General features: G+C 48.1%; 1 protein-coding gene across 2 annotated transcripts in view; it reads right to left on the reverse strand.

The window, feature by feature from the left end:
* The window catches only part of spryd3 (SPRY domain containing 3), a 472,395-nt gene that overhangs the window by 347,134 nt on the left and 107,630 nt on the right, over positions 1-17,631 (reverse strand). The window lies entirely within an intron of this gene.

Consider the following 17,631-nt stretch of genomic DNA (forward strand, 5'->3'; position numbering starts at 1 on the left):
GACCAGTGCATTAACCCAGAGTTCATCACTAAGGGAAATATCAGGCCACTGGACATTTATAATGTCTGGATTTTTCAAATTCCATAATCATTTTGTTGCAGTCTCCCTCCATTGATACCAATGGAAGTAGGGAAACTGGTGTAAGGAAGCAGAGAGAGGACTCAGGGAACATGGACTGTGATTCGGTGGGTAGGTCGGAACTTCCTACTTCATGGCGAGGGAGCTGGGTCCCACAGAAGATCATGCAGATTAACGACACTGAAGGGTCATGGTCGTCACCATCCACCAAATTGCTCTTTTCAAAAACAAAAACAAATTCCAATTAAGGGGCAATTTTAGCGCGACCAATCCACCTACTGACACCCGATGTTGTGGGGTGAGACCTACGCAGCCACGGGGAGAACGTGCAAACTCCACACAGACAGTGACCCGGAGCCAGGATCGAACCTGGGTCCTCAGCGTCGTGAAGCAGCAGTGCTAACCACTGTGCCACCCCCCTCCCCAAACTGTTCTGGCCCCAGTTTGGAGTCGTCAAGCATGTGAGTGGAATAACTCACCTTTTAATATACAAGAGTTGAAATGACTTCCACCAATTTAAGTGGGATGGGGGATCTATTTCATACAGTTAATGTTTGTGAATGCAACGCATTTAAAATGTATACGAATGACAAAATAAGAAACCATTGACTTCTCTTGCCCTATCCATCAGTACAGCATAGTTGGCAAACATCACACGTGCACAGAGATGAAACATGTTAGATTAAGGGCCAATTTTAATAGATCCAATTTAACTGCTTTTGAGGCATTTGCACCAAAAGCATGAACAAGGTCAGGAGAAGCTGACTGAGGGTGGACCTGTCAGCCTTAGTGAAATCTTACTCTGCTCTGCCCAAGAGCAGTATTTCAATGTTAATAATTGATGGCAGACTGTCAATCCCAGCAGAATCATGAAGCACTGTTCAGTGTTGATGATTTAGGAAGTTTGGTGTCTTCACTTTATAAATCAGGTGGCTAGGCAGTGAAGGATATCACTGGAAGCGAGTCATATTTACAAGCTTTCACTGACAGAGAGACACATTACTTATCGTGCTCCTCCAATCCAACAATCACAGTCGGCACACAGGTTAATCGCCAGTTACCGCCCAATGCTCAAATACAATTGAACACTTAATATACAATTAACACTTGTCCGTCTTTGGAGGTGTGAACGTTTCAATTCCCTTCCTGAACAAGTTCCTCAAAACTCACGCTCCTCGTCTATTTCTAATGGCTCACTGCCCTTTTCTCCAAACATGTCTGCGTGAACTGCCTTGGGACATTTCTCTGTTAAACGGACAGCATTATGTGAATAGGAAGTATAGTTAAATCATTCCTATTAGCGACACTATGCTGTGGAATGCTCGGTGTTACTTTTCTTCCACACAGAACACAGGAACAGGAAGAGACCATTCAAGTACATTCTCCATTTAATTAGATCTTGGCGAATTTGTGCATCAACTCCACCTTTGATCCAAATGTGTAGATACCCTGAACTCAAATCAACCATTCAAATTTCAACCGAGCCATGCACATCATACATATAACCTTGGACAGAATAGTCTCAGAAATCGGCCTAGTCGGATTTTGGGTGGGGAAAGCGGCAGATAACCCGACAGCACAGAAGAGGAATTCACAGATCCTGAAATATAAAAGCCGTCACAGAGTTCACCCATACCCTCCACCAGTGTAGAGACGCACACCCTGGTGGAAGCTCGGGTCACAATCCAGTGAGCACATTGCACTGTTTAATCTACAGCAGATGGACAACCCAGAGTGCTGGCACTCAGAGGATTGCTGGAGGATGGGAATCTGAGTCTCGGGTCCAATGGGGAGCCTCTGGGCTCAGTCATACCTCTGTTGTTAGAACTCCAAAAGAAAGGTAGGAAAAATCTGGAAGGGCTGTCTGCTGCACGCCTCGGATTGCTAGGCTGCATCAAGTCTGTAACTCGATGGGAATGTCTGCCATAATGTACTGGGCTGGCATCATAGTTCAGCCATTCTCTCCGTGCTCTCTCTGCACCTTTGAGGCGCAGTTGGTCCCCCATCCCATCAGCTTCCGTCTCCAGTGACACTGTCGTCCACAAGGGTTCAGATCACGAACAGTGCCACAGGATCAGGGGAGGTAAAACTTTCCCCGCTGCATCGTCATGATATGGCCCTGGTCATTGAGGGCAAGCAAACTGCCACCAGCCAGACATTCACAGAAGCTCTGTGAGGATCGATGCACTGTACCCACTGTGAGCTGTCATCCTCGTCCTGCAATGTAGGGACTATGGGCAACCACTCCCTCCCCATGACAGGAGCCTTATCGGTGAGACAGCGAGCAATGCTCACAGATGTCATGTGAAGATAATGGGATGTTCTCACTGGATGCTCTCATCGTCCTTCATGATTCTTGCGACAATGTGTCCGTCTTCCTCGCGTAGGCAGCGCCATTGGCCTTATGGCCGACATCCTCGCTCTCAAGGACTTCCTCAACCTCATCTCCATCGATGTCCCCCTCATTGGGGAAGTGCCATTCCTCCATTTTCTCTTCAGGCAGTTCCTTTCTCAGTTGCAGCTCCTGGTTGCGCAGGGCACAGTAGACAACAACGATGCGCGAGACCCCCTGTAGATTGTATTACAGGCTCCACCAGACCGCTCCAGGCACCGGAACCACAGCTTCAGCATCCCGATGGTCTGCTGGACCAGATTGAGAATTGGAGCATGCAACTCGTTGTACCTCGTCTCGGTTACACTCAGTGACCTCCGCACAGGCGCCATCAGTCATCCCTCAGCGGGTAGCCCCTGTCCTCGAGCAGCCACTCCTGTCGCTTCCATGGTCAGAGATTGGAGAGCAGCTCAGAATGTAGGAATCGTGCCCACTCCAAAGGAACCGAGTATACACCTGCAGGATGCATTTGGTATGGTCGAGGACCAGCTGAATATTCAGCGTGTGGCAGCCCCTGCAGTTCACATAGAGCTCCGTGGCAGCAAGCTGTCAACTGAGTGGCATACGGGTGCAGTCGATGGCACTCTGTACCTGTGGAAAAGCAGAGATCAATGCAAACCCCATTTCTTCCTGGTTTGCATCCTGAGCTCTCGTCCTGATCTACACTCTCAAGTCCATGTGCTCAACCTGGTCCATGTAGGGCACTTGTCACGAGACATTTCAGCATAGAGCCAAGGATTGGGACCACTATACTTGGGCAGCGTGCCACGGCCACCTTTCTGAAGGGATAATGTAGCTTGCTCAGTCAGCCTGAGGTACAGCCACACCATAGCAATCATTGAATTTGCAAGTCCATGCACCAAGGTTTAAATACTGAGCAGCAATCAGTGGCACTCTCACACATAAGGAGGCGGTGGCAGAGTGGTATGGTCGTTAGATTAATAAATCCAGAGACCCAGGATAATGGTTTGGGAACCCGGGTTCCAATCCCACCACGGCAGGTGATGGAATTCAAACTCAATAAAATATCGGAAATTAATAGTCTAGTGATACATACATAGAAGATAGGAGCAGGAGGAGGCCTTTTGGCCCTTCGAGCCTGCTCTGCCATTCATCACCATCATGGCTGATCATCCAACTCAATAGCCGAAGCCTGCTTTCTCCCCATAGCCTTGGATCCCATTCTCCCCAAGTGCTATATCCAGCCGCCTCTCGAATATATTCAAAGTTTTAGCATCAACTACTTCCTGTGGTAATGAATTCCACAGGCTCACCGCTCTTTGTGTGAAGAAATGTCTCCTTATCTCTGTCCAAAATGGTTTACCCGGAATCCTCAGACTGTGACCCCTGGTTCTGGACACACCCATCATTGGTAACATCTTCCCTGCATCTACCCTGTCCGGTCCTGTTAGAATTTTATAAGTCTCTATGAGATCCCCCCTCATTCTTCTGAACTCCAGCGAGAACAATCCCAACCTAGTCAATCTCTCCTCATCTGACAGTCCCGCCATCCCTGGAATCAGTCTGGTAAACCTTCGCTGCACTCCCTCGAGAGTAAGAACATCCTTCCTCAGAGAAGGAGACCAAAACTGCCCACAATACTCCAGGTGTGGCCTCACCAAGGCCCTGTACAATTGCAGCAACACATCCCTGCTTCTGTACTCGAAACCTCTCGCAATGAAGGCCAACATACCATTAGCCTTCTTTACCACCTGCTGCACCTGCATGCTTACCTTCAGCGACTGGTGCACAAGGACACCCAGGTCCCACTGCACACTCCCCTCTCCCAATTTACAACCATTCGGGTATGTGGTGATGTGCATCAATGTAAATATATGTAGGCTAGCTAGACACTAGATGGAGCACCAGTGACATCACACACACACACTCAACCAATAGATCAGATAGATAGGATACGACCAATAGACATTCACGATACACAAGGGGGTGACACGACCACAGGAGGGCATTACACCAACCCATATATAAAGGACACCACACACATGATCTGCCTCTTTCCACTGGAGACAGTTAGTACAGACACAGGGTTGATTCAATATTGTTAATTCGGAATGAAATTAAATCAATAGCACTAAACGACATAGGGTCAGATGATGTGGAGTCTGTGTGGGTAGAGTTGAGGAACCACAAAGGCAAAAAAAACATAATGGGAGTTATGTACAGGCCTCCTAACAGTGGTCAGGACCGGGGGCACATAATGCACCACGAAATAGAAAGTGCATGTCAGAAAGGCAAGGTTACAGTGAATCATGGGGGACTTCAATATGCAGGTGGACTGGGTAAATAATGCTGCCAGTGGACCCAAGGAAAGGGAATTCATTGAATGTTTACAGGAGGGCTTTTTGGAACAGCTTGTGATGGAGCCCACGAGGGAACAGGCCATTCTGGACTTAGTGTTATGTAATGAGCCAGACTTGATTAAAGATCTTAAAGTAAGGGAACACTTAGGAGGCAGTGATCATAATATGGTAGAATTCAATCTCCAATTTGAAAGAATGTAAAGGTGTTACAGTTAAATAAAGGTAACTATAGGGGCATGAGGGAGGAACTGACGAAAATTGACTGGGAGTAGAGCCTAGTGGGAAAGACAGTAGAACAGCAATGGCAGGAGTTTCTGAGAGTAATTGAGAACACAGTACAGAGGTTCATCCCAAAGAAAAGAAAGGTTATCAGAGGGGGGATTAGGCAGCCATGGCTGACAAAGGAAGTTAGGGAATGCATCAAAGCAAAAGAGAAAGCCTATAATGTGGCAAAGAGAAGTGGGAAGTCAGAAGATTGGGAAGGCTACAAAAACAAACAGAGGATAACAAAGAGAGAAATAAGGAAAGAGAGGATCAAATATGAAGGTAGGCTAGCCAGTAACATTAGGAATGAGTGTAAAAGTTTCTTTAAATACATTAAAAACAAACGGGAGGCAAAAGTAGACATTGGGCCGCTCCAAAATGACACTGGTAATCTAGTGATGGGAGACAAGGAAATAGCTGAGGAACTAAATAAGTACTTTGCGTCAGTCTTCACAGTAGAAGACATGAGTAATATCTCAACAATTCAGGAGAGTCAGGGGGCAGAGTTGAATATGGTAGCCATCACAAAGGAGAAAGTGCTGGAGAAACTAAGAGGTCTAAAAATTGATAAATCTCCGGGCCCAGATGGGCTACATCCTAGAGTTCGAAAGGAGATAGCTGAAGAAATAGTGGAGGCGTTAGTTATGATCTTTCAAACGTCACTGGAGTCAGGGAAAGTCCCAGAGGATTGGAAAATCGCTGTTGTAAGCCCCCTGTTCAAGAAGGGAACAAGGAAAAAGATGGAAAATTGTAGGCCAATTAGCCTAACCTCGGTTGTTGGCAAGACTCTAGAATCCATTGTTAAGGATGAGATTTCTAAATTCTTGGAAGTGCAGGGTCGGATTAGGACAAGTCAGCATGGATTTAGTAAGGGGAGATCGTGCCTGACAAACCTGTTAGAGTTCTTTGAAGAGATAACAAATAGGTTAGACCAAGGAGAGCCAATGGATGTTATCTATCTTGACTTCCAAAAGGCCTTTGATAAGGTGCCTCACGGGAGACTGCTGAGTAAAATAAGGGCCCATGGTATTCGAGGCAAGGTACTAACATGGATTGACGATTGGCTGTCAGGCAGAAGGCAGAGAGTTGGGATAAAAGGTTCTTTTTCGGAATGGCAACCGGTGACGAGTGGTGTCCCGCAGGGTTCAGTGTTGGGGCCACAGCTGTGTTCTTTATATGTTAACAATCTAGATGACGGGACTGGGGGCATTCTGGCTAAGTTTGCCGATGATACAAAGATAGGTGGAGGGGCAGGTTGTATGGAGGAGTTGGGGAGGCTGCAGAAAGATTTAGACAGTTTAGGAGAGTGGTCCAAGAAATGGCTGATGAAATTCAATGTGGGCAAGTGCGAGGTCTTGCACTTTGGAAAAAAGAATAGAGACATGGACTATTTGCTAAACGGTGACAAAATTCATAATGCTGAAGTGCAAAGGGACTTGGGAGTCCTAGTCCAGGATTCTCTCAAGGTAAACTTGCAGGTTGAGTCCGTAATTAAGAAAGCAAATGCAATGTTGTCATTTATCTCAAGAGGCTTGGAATATAAAAGCAGGGATGTACTTCTGAAGCTTTATAAAGCACTAGTTAGGCCCCATTTAGAATACTGTGAGCAATTTTGGGCCCCACACCTCAGGAAGGACATACTGGCACTGGAGCGGGTCCAGCGGAGATTCACACGGATGATCCCAGGAATGGTAGGCCTAACATACGATGAACATCTGAGGATCCAGGGATTATATTCATTGGAGTTTAGGAGGTAGAGGGGAGATCTAATAGAAACTTTCAAGATAATGAATGGCTTAGATAGGGTGGACGTAGGGAAGTTGTTTCCATTAGCAGGGGAGACTAGGACCCGGGGGCACAGCCTTAGAATAAAAGGGAGTCACTTTAGAACAGAGATGAGGAGAAATTTCTTCAGCCAGAGAGTGGTGGGTATGTGGAATTCATTGCCACAGAGGGCGGTGGAGGCCGGGACGTTGAGTGTCTTTAAGTCAGAAGTTGATAAATTCTTGATTTCTCGAGGAATTAAGGGCTATGGAGAGAGAGCGGGTAAATGGAGTTGAAATCAGCCATGATTGGAGTAGACTCGATGGGCCGAATGGCCTTACTTCCGCTCCAATGTCTTATGGTCTTATGGTCTAATATTACACCCACCACGTGGATTGCAGCAGCTGGTTAGTCAGTCTGGGTAGCTATAGTAGGATTAGCAGTAGTGTTGAACGCGAGTAATAGAAGTGTAAATAGTTTAATAAACGTGTTGAAGTTGTCTCCACGTCTGAACATTTCCTTTGTCAAGTGCACCACAAGGAAGCCACTTATGTTACACCTACAACATAACAAATCATGGTAGTAATCTGCCTTCCTGTTTTTGCTTCAAAAGTGAATAACCTCACACTTATCCAAATTATACTGTATCTGCCTTTGATTTGCCCACTCACCCAACCAATCCAGATCATGCTATAGGATCCCTGATTTCTGATGAACATGAAGCCATTGTCGATTGTCAGGAAAAACCCATCTGGTTTACTGATGTCCTTTAGTGAAGGAAATCTGCTGTCCTTACCCGGTCTGGCCTACATATGACTCCAGACCCACAGCAATGTGGTTGACTCTTAACAGCTCTCTCAAGGACAATTAGGGATGGGCACTCAATGCTGGCACAGCCTGCAATGCCCACGTCCCACAATTTTTTTAAAAAAAATAAGTGCTGCTTCAGTGGGCACAAGTGTGACGAGTCTGACTCCAAGCATATCAATTGAGCTCAAACTACATGGTCTCAGTTGCAAAGGGCGACTGATGATTGAAATGTTTTTCCATTAGCCTTGTCTACATCCCACCTCCATAAACACGCCCGCACCCAGTGATTCCATGGGACCTTTCCTTCCCTGCCCCACCATCCCCCAAAACTACCGGAGCTCATGTCCCAAGACCCCTTTCCTCTGTTCAGCCCTTCAAAAAGCCAGTGCCCCAGACTTCACTCCCCTTCATGGGATTAGACTGGGTGGGATATTAAAGGGTGTGGGGAATGAGGGGGCGAGTGGGATTAGACTGGGTGGGATATTAAAGGGTGCGGGGAGTGAGGGGGAGAGTGGGATTAGACTGGGTGGGATATTAAAGGGTGTGGGGAGTGAGGGGAGAGTGGGATTAGACTGGGTGGGATATTAAAGGGTGTGGGGAGTGAGGGGGAGAGTGGGATTAGACTGGGTGGGATATTAAAGGGTGTGGGGAGTGAGGGGAGAGTGGGATTAGACTGGGTGGGATATTAAAGGGTGTGGGGAGTGAGGGGAGAGTGGGATTAGACTGGGTGGGATATTAAAGTGTGAGGGGAGTGAGGGGGAGAGTGGGATTAGACTGGGTGGGATATTAAAGGGTGTGGGGAGTGAGGGGGAGAGTGGGATTAAACTGGGTGGGATATTACAGGGTGTGGGGAGTGAGAGGGAGAGCGGGATTAGACTGGGTGGGATATTAAAGGGTGTGGAGAATGAGGGGGGGGGTAGTGGGGTTAGACTGGGTGGGATATTAAAGGATGCGGGGAGTGAGTTGGATTGGGCTGGGTGGGATATTAAAGGTTATGGGGAGTGAGAGGGTGAGTGGGATATTAAAGGGTGTGGGGAGTGAGGGGAGAGTGGGATTAGACTGGGCGGGATATTAAAGGGTGTGGAGAGTGATGGGGGAGAGTGGGATTAGACTGGGTGGGATATTAAAGGGTGCGGGGAGTGAGGGGAGAGTGGGATTAGACTGGATGGGATATTAAAGGGTGGGATATTAAAGGGTGTGGGGAGTGAGGGGGAGAGTGGGATATTAAAGGGTGTGGAGAGTGAGGGGGAGAGTGCGATTAGACTGGGTGGGATATTAAAGGGTGCGGGGAGTGAGGGGAGAGTGGGATTCGACTGGGTGGGATATTAAAGGGTGTGGGGAGTGAGGGGGAGAGGGGGATTAGATTGGGTGGGATATTAAAGGGAGCGGGGAGTGAGGGGGAGAGTGGGATTAGTCTGGGTGGGATATTAAAAGGTGTGGGGAGTGAGGGGAGAGTGGGATTAGACTGGGTGGGATATTAAAAGGTGTTGGAAGTGAGGGGAGAGTGGGATTAGTCTGGGTGGGATATTAAAGGGTGCGGGGAGTAAGGGGGAGAGTGGGATTAGTCTGGGTGGGATATTAAAGGGTGCGGGGAGTGAGGGGGAGAGTGGGATTAGTCTGGGTGGGATATTAAAGGGTGCGGGGAGTGAGGGGGAGAGTGGGATTAGACTGGGTGGGATATTAAAAGGTGTGGGGAGTGAGGGGAGAGTGGGATTAGACTGGGTGGGATATTAAAGGGTGTGGGGAGTGAGGGTGGAGAGTGGGATTACACTGGGTGGGATATTAAAGGGTGTGGGGAGCGAGGGGGAGAGTGGGATTAGACTGGGTGGGATATTAAAGGGTGCGGGGAGAGAGGGGGAGAGTGGGATTAGACTGGGTGGGATATTAAAAGGTGTGGGGAGTGAGGGGAGAGTGGGATTAGACTGGGTGGGATATTAAAGGGTGTGGGGAGTGAGGGGAGAGTGGGATTAGACTGGGTGGGACATTAAAGGGTGTGGGGAGTGAGGGTGGAGAGTGGGATTACACTGGGTGGGATATTAAAGGGTTTGGGGAGTGAGGGGAGTTGGATTAGACTGGGTGGGATACTAAAGGTTTATGGGGAGAGTGGGATTAGACTGGGTGGGATATTAAAGGGTTTGGGGTGTGAGGGGAGAGTGGGATTGGACTGGGTGGGATATTAAAGGTTGTGGGGAGTGAGGGGGAGAGTGGGATTAGACTGGGTGGGATATTAAAGGGTGCGGGGAGTGAGGGGGAGAGTGGGATTAGACTGGGTGGGACATTAAAGGTTATGGGGAGTGAGGGGAGTGAACAAAGAACAAAGAAATGTACAGCACAGGAACAGGCCCTTCGGCCCTCCAAGCCCATGTCGACCATGCTGCCCGACTAAACTACAATCTTCTACACTTCCTGGGTCCGTATCCCTCTATTCCCATCCTATTCATGTATTTGTCAAGATGCCCCTTAAATGTCACTATCATCCCTGCTTCCACCACCTCCTCCGGTAGCGAGTTCCAGGCACCCACTACCCTCTGCGTAAAAAACTTGCCTCGTACATCTACTCTAAACCTTGCCCCTCTCACCTTAAACCTATGCCCCCTAGTAATTGACCCCTCTACCCTGGGGAAAAGCCTCTGACTATCCACTCTGTCTATGCCCCTCATAATTTTGTATACCTCAATCAGGTCTCCCCTCAACCTCCTTCGTTCCAGTGAGAACAAACCGAGTTTATTCAACCGCTCCTCATAGCTAATGCCCTCCATACCAGATTAGACTGGATGGGATATTAAAGGGTGTGGGGAGTGAGAGGAGAGTGGGATTAGACTGGGTGGGATATTAAAGGGTGCGGGGAGTGAGGGGAGAGTGGGATTAGACTGGGTGGGATATTAAAGGGTGTGGGGAGTGAGGGGGAGAGTGGGATTAGACTGGGTGGGATATTAAAGGGTGTGGGGAGTGAGGGGGAGAGTGGGATTAGACTGGGTGGGATATTAAAGGGTGTGGGGAGTGAGGGGGAGACTGGGATTAGACTGGGTGGGATATTAAAGGGTGTGGGGAGTGAGGGGAGAGTGGGATTAGACTGGGTGGGATATTAAAAGGTGTGGGGAGTGAGGAGGAGAGTGGGATTAGACTGGGTGGGATATTAAAGGGTGGGGACTGAGGGTGGAGCGGGATTAGACTGGGTGGGATATTAAAGGGTGGGGGGGCTGGGGGAAGTGGGATTAGACTGGTCTCATGTGAAAAGAGCATTGGCATCGCTTAGTTACCCAATTATTTATTTTTAGGTTGGATCATTCTATGATCGAATAAAAGAGGGACAATTATTCATTTTAAAGTGACAGCCTGCAAAAAGTAAAAAAACAGTTGCACCATCCCACTGCCTCCTGTCGCTGGTCACGTCCTGCCCAGTGAAGGGAGCGGGCACCATTGAATCAGAGTTCCTGGTGATGCCAATGGGTTAACGTGTGGCCACATCTAATTAGTGAGGAGTTGTGCAAACACTTTCCGCACATTGATTCTCAAATTATTAACTTGTTGTTTTTTACATTTTTCCATAACACTGCAGCCAACTGTAACTACGCAACACATGAAAAGAAAACTGTTCGCCCTGTTTGACAAGGTCCTGTGTGTAATGAGAGCCACATTGTACAGGCAAACTGTAGGTCTGGCAAGCTCATCCGTTGAGATGTCGAACCTCCCGACTTCAAGAATAAAAGATTCCAGGTTGGAATAGTTTTCTGCTCAATGAGAAGAAAAGAATCGAGTTGACAGGTCAAGTGTATTTTCCATTTGTTTTTTTTTTGATGATTCTGTAATCAAAAAACATGTGCTTAATAGAGGCCATGGTACTGTAGATGAAAGGGTACCGGCCCCCATTAGGGTTACCCTCATCCTTTAAGTGTATTTGATCTCCAGCGTACAGGAGATAAACCCATGATCCAATGAGATAGACGTGGTGACTGCACTGAACATTTTTACTTTGATTTAATTTCTTGAGCATTGCTTGATCTTCTTCCCATTACCACTGTAAATGAGCCGTGGTACGAGGGCCAGACTGGAAGTGCTCATGGGCTTTTTGTACTGCACCCCAGCCTCAAGGGAGAGTGCCATCTCAGCACCTACAGTAGGCGGTTCCGTAATAATAATCTTCATTGTCACAAGTCGGCTTACATTAACACTGCAATGAAGTTAAGGTGAAAAGCCCCTAGTCGCCACATTCCGGCGCCTGTTCGGGTCACAGAGGGAGAATTCAGAATGTCCAAATTACCTAACAAGGTTGTCTTTCGGGACTTGTGGGAGGAAACCGGAGCACCCGGAGGAAACCCACGCAGACACGGGGAGAACGTGCAGACTCCGCACAGACAGAGTCTCAAGCCGGGAATCGAACTGAGGACCCTGGCGCTGTAAAGCAATAGTGCTAACCAATGTGCTACTGTGCCACCCTTTGAGGGGTGCAAAACCAGATGTAAAAATTATTTTAAAAGGAGCAGGTAGTCATCCTGGCCAATATCCATCTGCCAGCCACAGCCCCAAAAGCAGAATATCTGGTCATTATACCTTGCACCATATCCATGATTACCACACACACTGGTGACAAATCGCAGCAGGCAATGACTCTGCAAAATGTACTATCTAACATCTAACCTAAATATTCACTTTGCGTGTACTCGTGTCTCCCCTATTCTGTTCCCTGCCTCACTAGCTCCCATAACCTATCTACAGGGATGGAATCTAATCATCATTTTCAATATCTCAATCATACTCCGTTGAAGTCTATGCTTTTCCACGGTTAAGAACTAAAACTGGGAACAGGCGTAGCTCACTTAGCCCTTGATCACGTTCTGTCACCATTCAATCAGATCAAGCATGGTCTAGACCCCAACTCCACTTTCCCAGCGTGGCTCCATAACCTTTAGTATCCTTGACAAGTAAAGCTTAGTGATCTCAAGAATTAAAGCCGTCAGGAGTCGCGTCAATGCCAGTCGCATTCACAAGACAGCCCCGAACGTCACCCAAGCACAACGCAATGCCATCCGCGCTCTCAAGACCAACCGCAGCATCGTCATCAAACCAGCAGACAAAGGAGGGGCCACTGTCATACTGAACAGAACGGACTACTGCAAAGAAGTATACCGACAACTGAACAACCAAGAACACTACAGACAGTTACCCGCAGATCCGACCAAGGAACACATCCGCCAACTTAACAGACTGATCAAGACCTTGGATCCAGATCTTCAGAGCACCCTACGTGCTCTCATCCCACGTACTCCCCGCATTGGAGATCTCTGCTTCCTCCCGAAAATACACAAGGCCAACACACCAGGCCGCCCTATCGTTTCAGGCAATGGGACCTTGTGTGAGAACCTCTCTGGCTACATCGAGGGCATCTTGAAACCCATCGTACAAGGTACGCCCAGCTTCAGTCGCAACACGATGGACTTCCTACAGAAACTCAGCAACCATGGACCAGTTGAACCAGGAACATTCCTCGTCACAATGGACGTCTCTTCACGCTACACCAGCATCCCCCATGACGACGGCATTGCTGCAACAGCCTCAGTACTCAACACCGACAACTGCCAATCTCCAGAGACAATTCTGCAACTCATCCGCTTCATTCTGGATCACAACGTCTTCACCTTCGACAACAAGTTCTTCATCCAGGCGCACGGAACAGCCATGGGGACCAAATTCGCACCCCAATATGCCAACATCTTCATGCACAAGTTTGAACAAGACCTACTCACCACACAGGACCTTCAACCGACGTTATACACCAGATACATCGATGACATTTTTTTCCTTTGGACCCACGGCGAAGAATCACAAACGACTCCATCAAGGACGGTCACCTCAGCACTTTGCTTTACCGCAAACCCACGGATAACCTCACGATGCTCCACTTCTCCAGCTTCCACCCTAAACACATTAAAGAAGCCATCCCCTATGGACAAGCTCTCCGTATACACAGGATCTGCTCAGACGAGATGGAGCGTAACAGTCACCTACAGATGTTGAAAGATACCCTCGTACGAACGGGATATGGCACTCGACTCATCGATTGACAGTTCCAACGCGCCACAGCGAAAAACCGCACCGACCTCCTCAGAAGACAAACATGGGACACAACCGACAGAATACCCTTCGTCGTCCAGTACTTCCCCGGAGCGGAGAAACTACGTCATCTTCTTCACAGCCTTCAACACGTCATTGATGACGATGAACATCTTGCCAAGGTCATCCCCACCCCCCCACTACTTGCCTTCAAACAACCGCGCACCTCAAACAAACCATTGTTTGCAGCAAACTACCCAGCCTTCAGAACAGCAACCACGATACCACACAACCCTGCCATGGCAATCTCTGCAAGACGTTCCAGATCATCGACATGGATACCACCATTACACGTGAGAACACCACCCACCAGGAACACGGTACATACTCGTGCGACTCGGCCAACGTTGTCTACCTCATACGCTGCAGGAAAGGATGTCCCGAAGCGTGGTACATTGGCGAGACCATGCAGACGCTGCGACAACGAATGAATGGACATTGCGCGACAATCACCAGGCAGGAATGTTCCCTTCCAGTCGGGGAACACTTCAGCAGTCAAGGGCATTCAGCCTCTGATCTCCGGGTAAGCGTTCTCCAAGGCGGCCTTCAGGACCCGCGACAACGCAGAATCGCCGAGCAGAAACTTATAGCCAAGTTCCGCACACATGAGTGCGGCCTCAACCGGGACCTGGGATTCATGTCGCATTACATTCATCCCCCACCATCTGGCCTGCAAAATCCTACCAACTGTCCTGGCTTGGTACAATTCACACCTCTTTAACCTGGGGTTACCCCATCTCTGGATCTGTAAAGATTTAATCATCTGCTAATGCTCGCATTCCAAGCATTGTTTGGCATCTTTGAATTTGTCTATATATATGTTTCTGGAACATACCTCTTCATTCACCTGAGGAAGGAGCAGCGCTCCGAAAGCTAGTGACATCGAAACAAACCTGTTGGACTTTAACCTGGTGTTGTAAGACTTCGTACTGTGCTCAAGATTTAAAATGATTCGTGGAGTTAGCATCGACTGCTATTTGTGAAAAGGTTTCACGCCGTGACTGCCCTTGGTGTGAACAAAATGTTCTCTAACTTTTCTCCTAATGGCTTGGCTTTGATTTTAAGGTTATATTTCCTTGTCGCAAGACACCCCCACCATCAGAAAAGGTTTCTCTCTACCCTTTTAATTCCTTTCAAAATCCTTAAAATCCTGATCACATCATCCCATAAGCTTCTTTAAGGGTCTAGTTTGCATAATGTCGTCTTCATAATTTAACCCTTGGAGATCTGGTAACATTTTGCCATAGCACTCCCTCCAAGGCTCATTTATCTTTTCGAAAGGGCAGCTCGCAGAACTGTACACAGTACTCCAGATGTGGTCCAACCAGAGCGCTGGACAGATTTAGCATAACTTCCTCTGCTTTATCACCTTTTAACTTTCTTTTTTCCATTGAGAATATGCCTAATTTATGTCCTCATTCCTCATAACTAAAGTCATAGAGTTACTAACTCTTGGGGCAGCAGTGTGGTTAGCACTGCTACCTCACAGCGCCAGGGACCCGGGTTCAATTCCAGCTTTGGGGGACTGTGTTCAGTTTGCACTTTCTCGCCGTGTCTGCGTGGGTTTCCTCCGGGTGCTCCGGTTTCCACCCCCAGTCCAAAGATGTGTAGGTTAGGTGGATTGGACATCCTAAATTGTCCCTTAAGTGTCGAAAAGATTAGGTGGGGTTACTGGGTTACGGGCCTAGGCAGGATGCTCTTTCAGAGGATCTGTGCAGACGTGATGGGCCGAATGGCCTCCTTCTGCACTGTAGTGATTCTATGGTGCCAAAATGAAAGTGATGCCTTGAGCTCAAAGACTCATAGGTTCAAAATCCTCCGGTATTTGCATGCTCATATTAAATTCAAGTTTCACAAAGATAAATATGAAAAGTAACATAACCCAGAGTAAGTGGGCAAATACATGGCACATGCAGTTTAACGTGGATAAGAGTGAAGTTATTCACGTCGGACAGAGAAACAGAATGGCAGAGTATTGTTTAAATGGTGATAGATTGGGAAACATTGACGTACAAAGGGGCCTGGGTGTCCTTGTACACCAGTCACTGAGAGCAGGCGTACAGGTACAGCAAGCAGTTAGGAAGGCAAATGGGAAATTGGCCTTCATTGCAATAAGTCAAGGAGCAAGGATGTCTTCCTGCAGCTGTTCTGGCCTTGGTGAGTATTGTGCGCAGTTTTGGTCTCCATATCTGAGAAAGGGTACACTTGCAATACAGGGAGTGCAGCAAAGGTCCAGCAGACCGATTGCTGGGGTGGCAGGATTGTGGTACGAGGAGAGATTGGATCGACTGGGCCTGTATTCACTGGAGTTTGGAAGAACGAGACGGGGTTGCATTGAAATGTATAACATTCTGACAGGGCTGGACAGACTGGATGCAGGGATGATGTTTCTCCTGGCTGGAAGGATCTAGAACAAAGGGTCACAGTCGCAGGATATGGGGTGGGCCATTTAGGACTGAGATGAGGAGAAACCTCTCGAGGGCTGCACGGTAGCACAGTGGTTAGCACAGTTGCTTCATAGCTCCAGGGTCCCAGGTTCGATTCCCCGCTGGGTCACTGTCTGTGTGGAGTCTGCACGTTCTCCCCGTGTCTGCGTGGGTTTCCTCCGGGTGCTCCGGTTTCCTCCCACAGTCCAAAGATGAGCAGGTTAGGTGGATTGGTCATGCTAAATTGCCCTTAGTTTCCAAAAAGGTTAGGTTGGGTGGGGTTACTGGGTTACGGGGAGGGTAGGGGTGTGGGTTTAGGTAGGGTGCTCTTTCCAGGGTCGGTGCAGACTAGATGGGCTGAATGGCCTCCTTCTGCACTGTAAATTCTGTGTATATCACTCAAAGGGAGGCGAGCCTGTGGAATTCTCTACCATCAAAGGCTATGGAGGCTGAATCACTGAAGGAAATAGATCGATTTCTGGACTCTTAAGAGTGTCATAGGGTATGGGGAGAGCACTGAAGTATGGCGCTGAGGTAGGGGATGAGCCAGGATCATATTGACTGGCAGAGCAGGCTTGAAAGGCCGAATAGTCTACCCATGCTCCTATTTTCGGTTTATAGTCTGAACGTTATGAAGTGTTTATCCACAGAGGCAGGAATAATGAGGTATTAACTTTCAGGAAACCAACTCCCTCAGACCTTGAAGAATGACAACAAAAAAAACCTCACCAGCTGATGTCATGACAACACTCCCTCCCAACTGTGGGAGTACCCACACCAGATGCACTGCAGTGGTTCCAAAGGGCGGCACACCACCACCTTCTCAAGGGCAATTAGGGATGCCATACCAGCGATGCTCACATCTCATGAAAGAATAAGGAAAAAACACAATGAAGTTGTGACTGCAGCACCGGCGGACGCTAATGCTTTATTCCGTCTGGCAGGAATGCAGAAGGAACGGCTGTAGCTTCACACGGTGCGCTCATTAATATGACATTTGTAGGATCAGGCAGATTTCGATCCAGAATATTGACAAATTAGGATCATTACAGCTAGCCAAATGATTGCGGAACAAAGTTTCCACTCTTCCAACAGGGAGTCGAAAGATTGGCGAGTCCAGCAAAATAAAAAGGAATATTGAAAGTCTGGAATGAAGGTGAACATGGGCACAGGGGCAGGTCCTGCCATTCTCTGCCATGGCTAGTCTGTGCCCCCAACTCCTTTTTGCCACTTTTGCTCCATACCCCTTCATACCCTGATCAAAACAAGGATTTCCACATCTACTCTATAAAATCTTATTAATTTAAGCACTTTGATTAGATAATCGGGTAGCACAGTGGTTAGCACTGTGGCTTCACAGTGCCAGGGTCCCAGGTTCGAATCCCCACTGGGTCACTGTCTGTGCGGAGTCTGCACGTTCTCCCCGTGTCTGCGTGGGTTTCCTCCGGGTGCTCCGGTTTCCTCC

This window comes from Scyliorhinus torazame, chromosome X, assembly GCF_047496885.1.
Source record: "Scyliorhinus torazame isolate Kashiwa2021f chromosome X, sScyTor2.1, whole genome shotgun sequence".
NCBI lineage: Eukaryota > Metazoa > Chordata > Chondrichthyes > Carcharhiniformes > Scyliorhinidae > Scyliorhinus > Scyliorhinus torazame.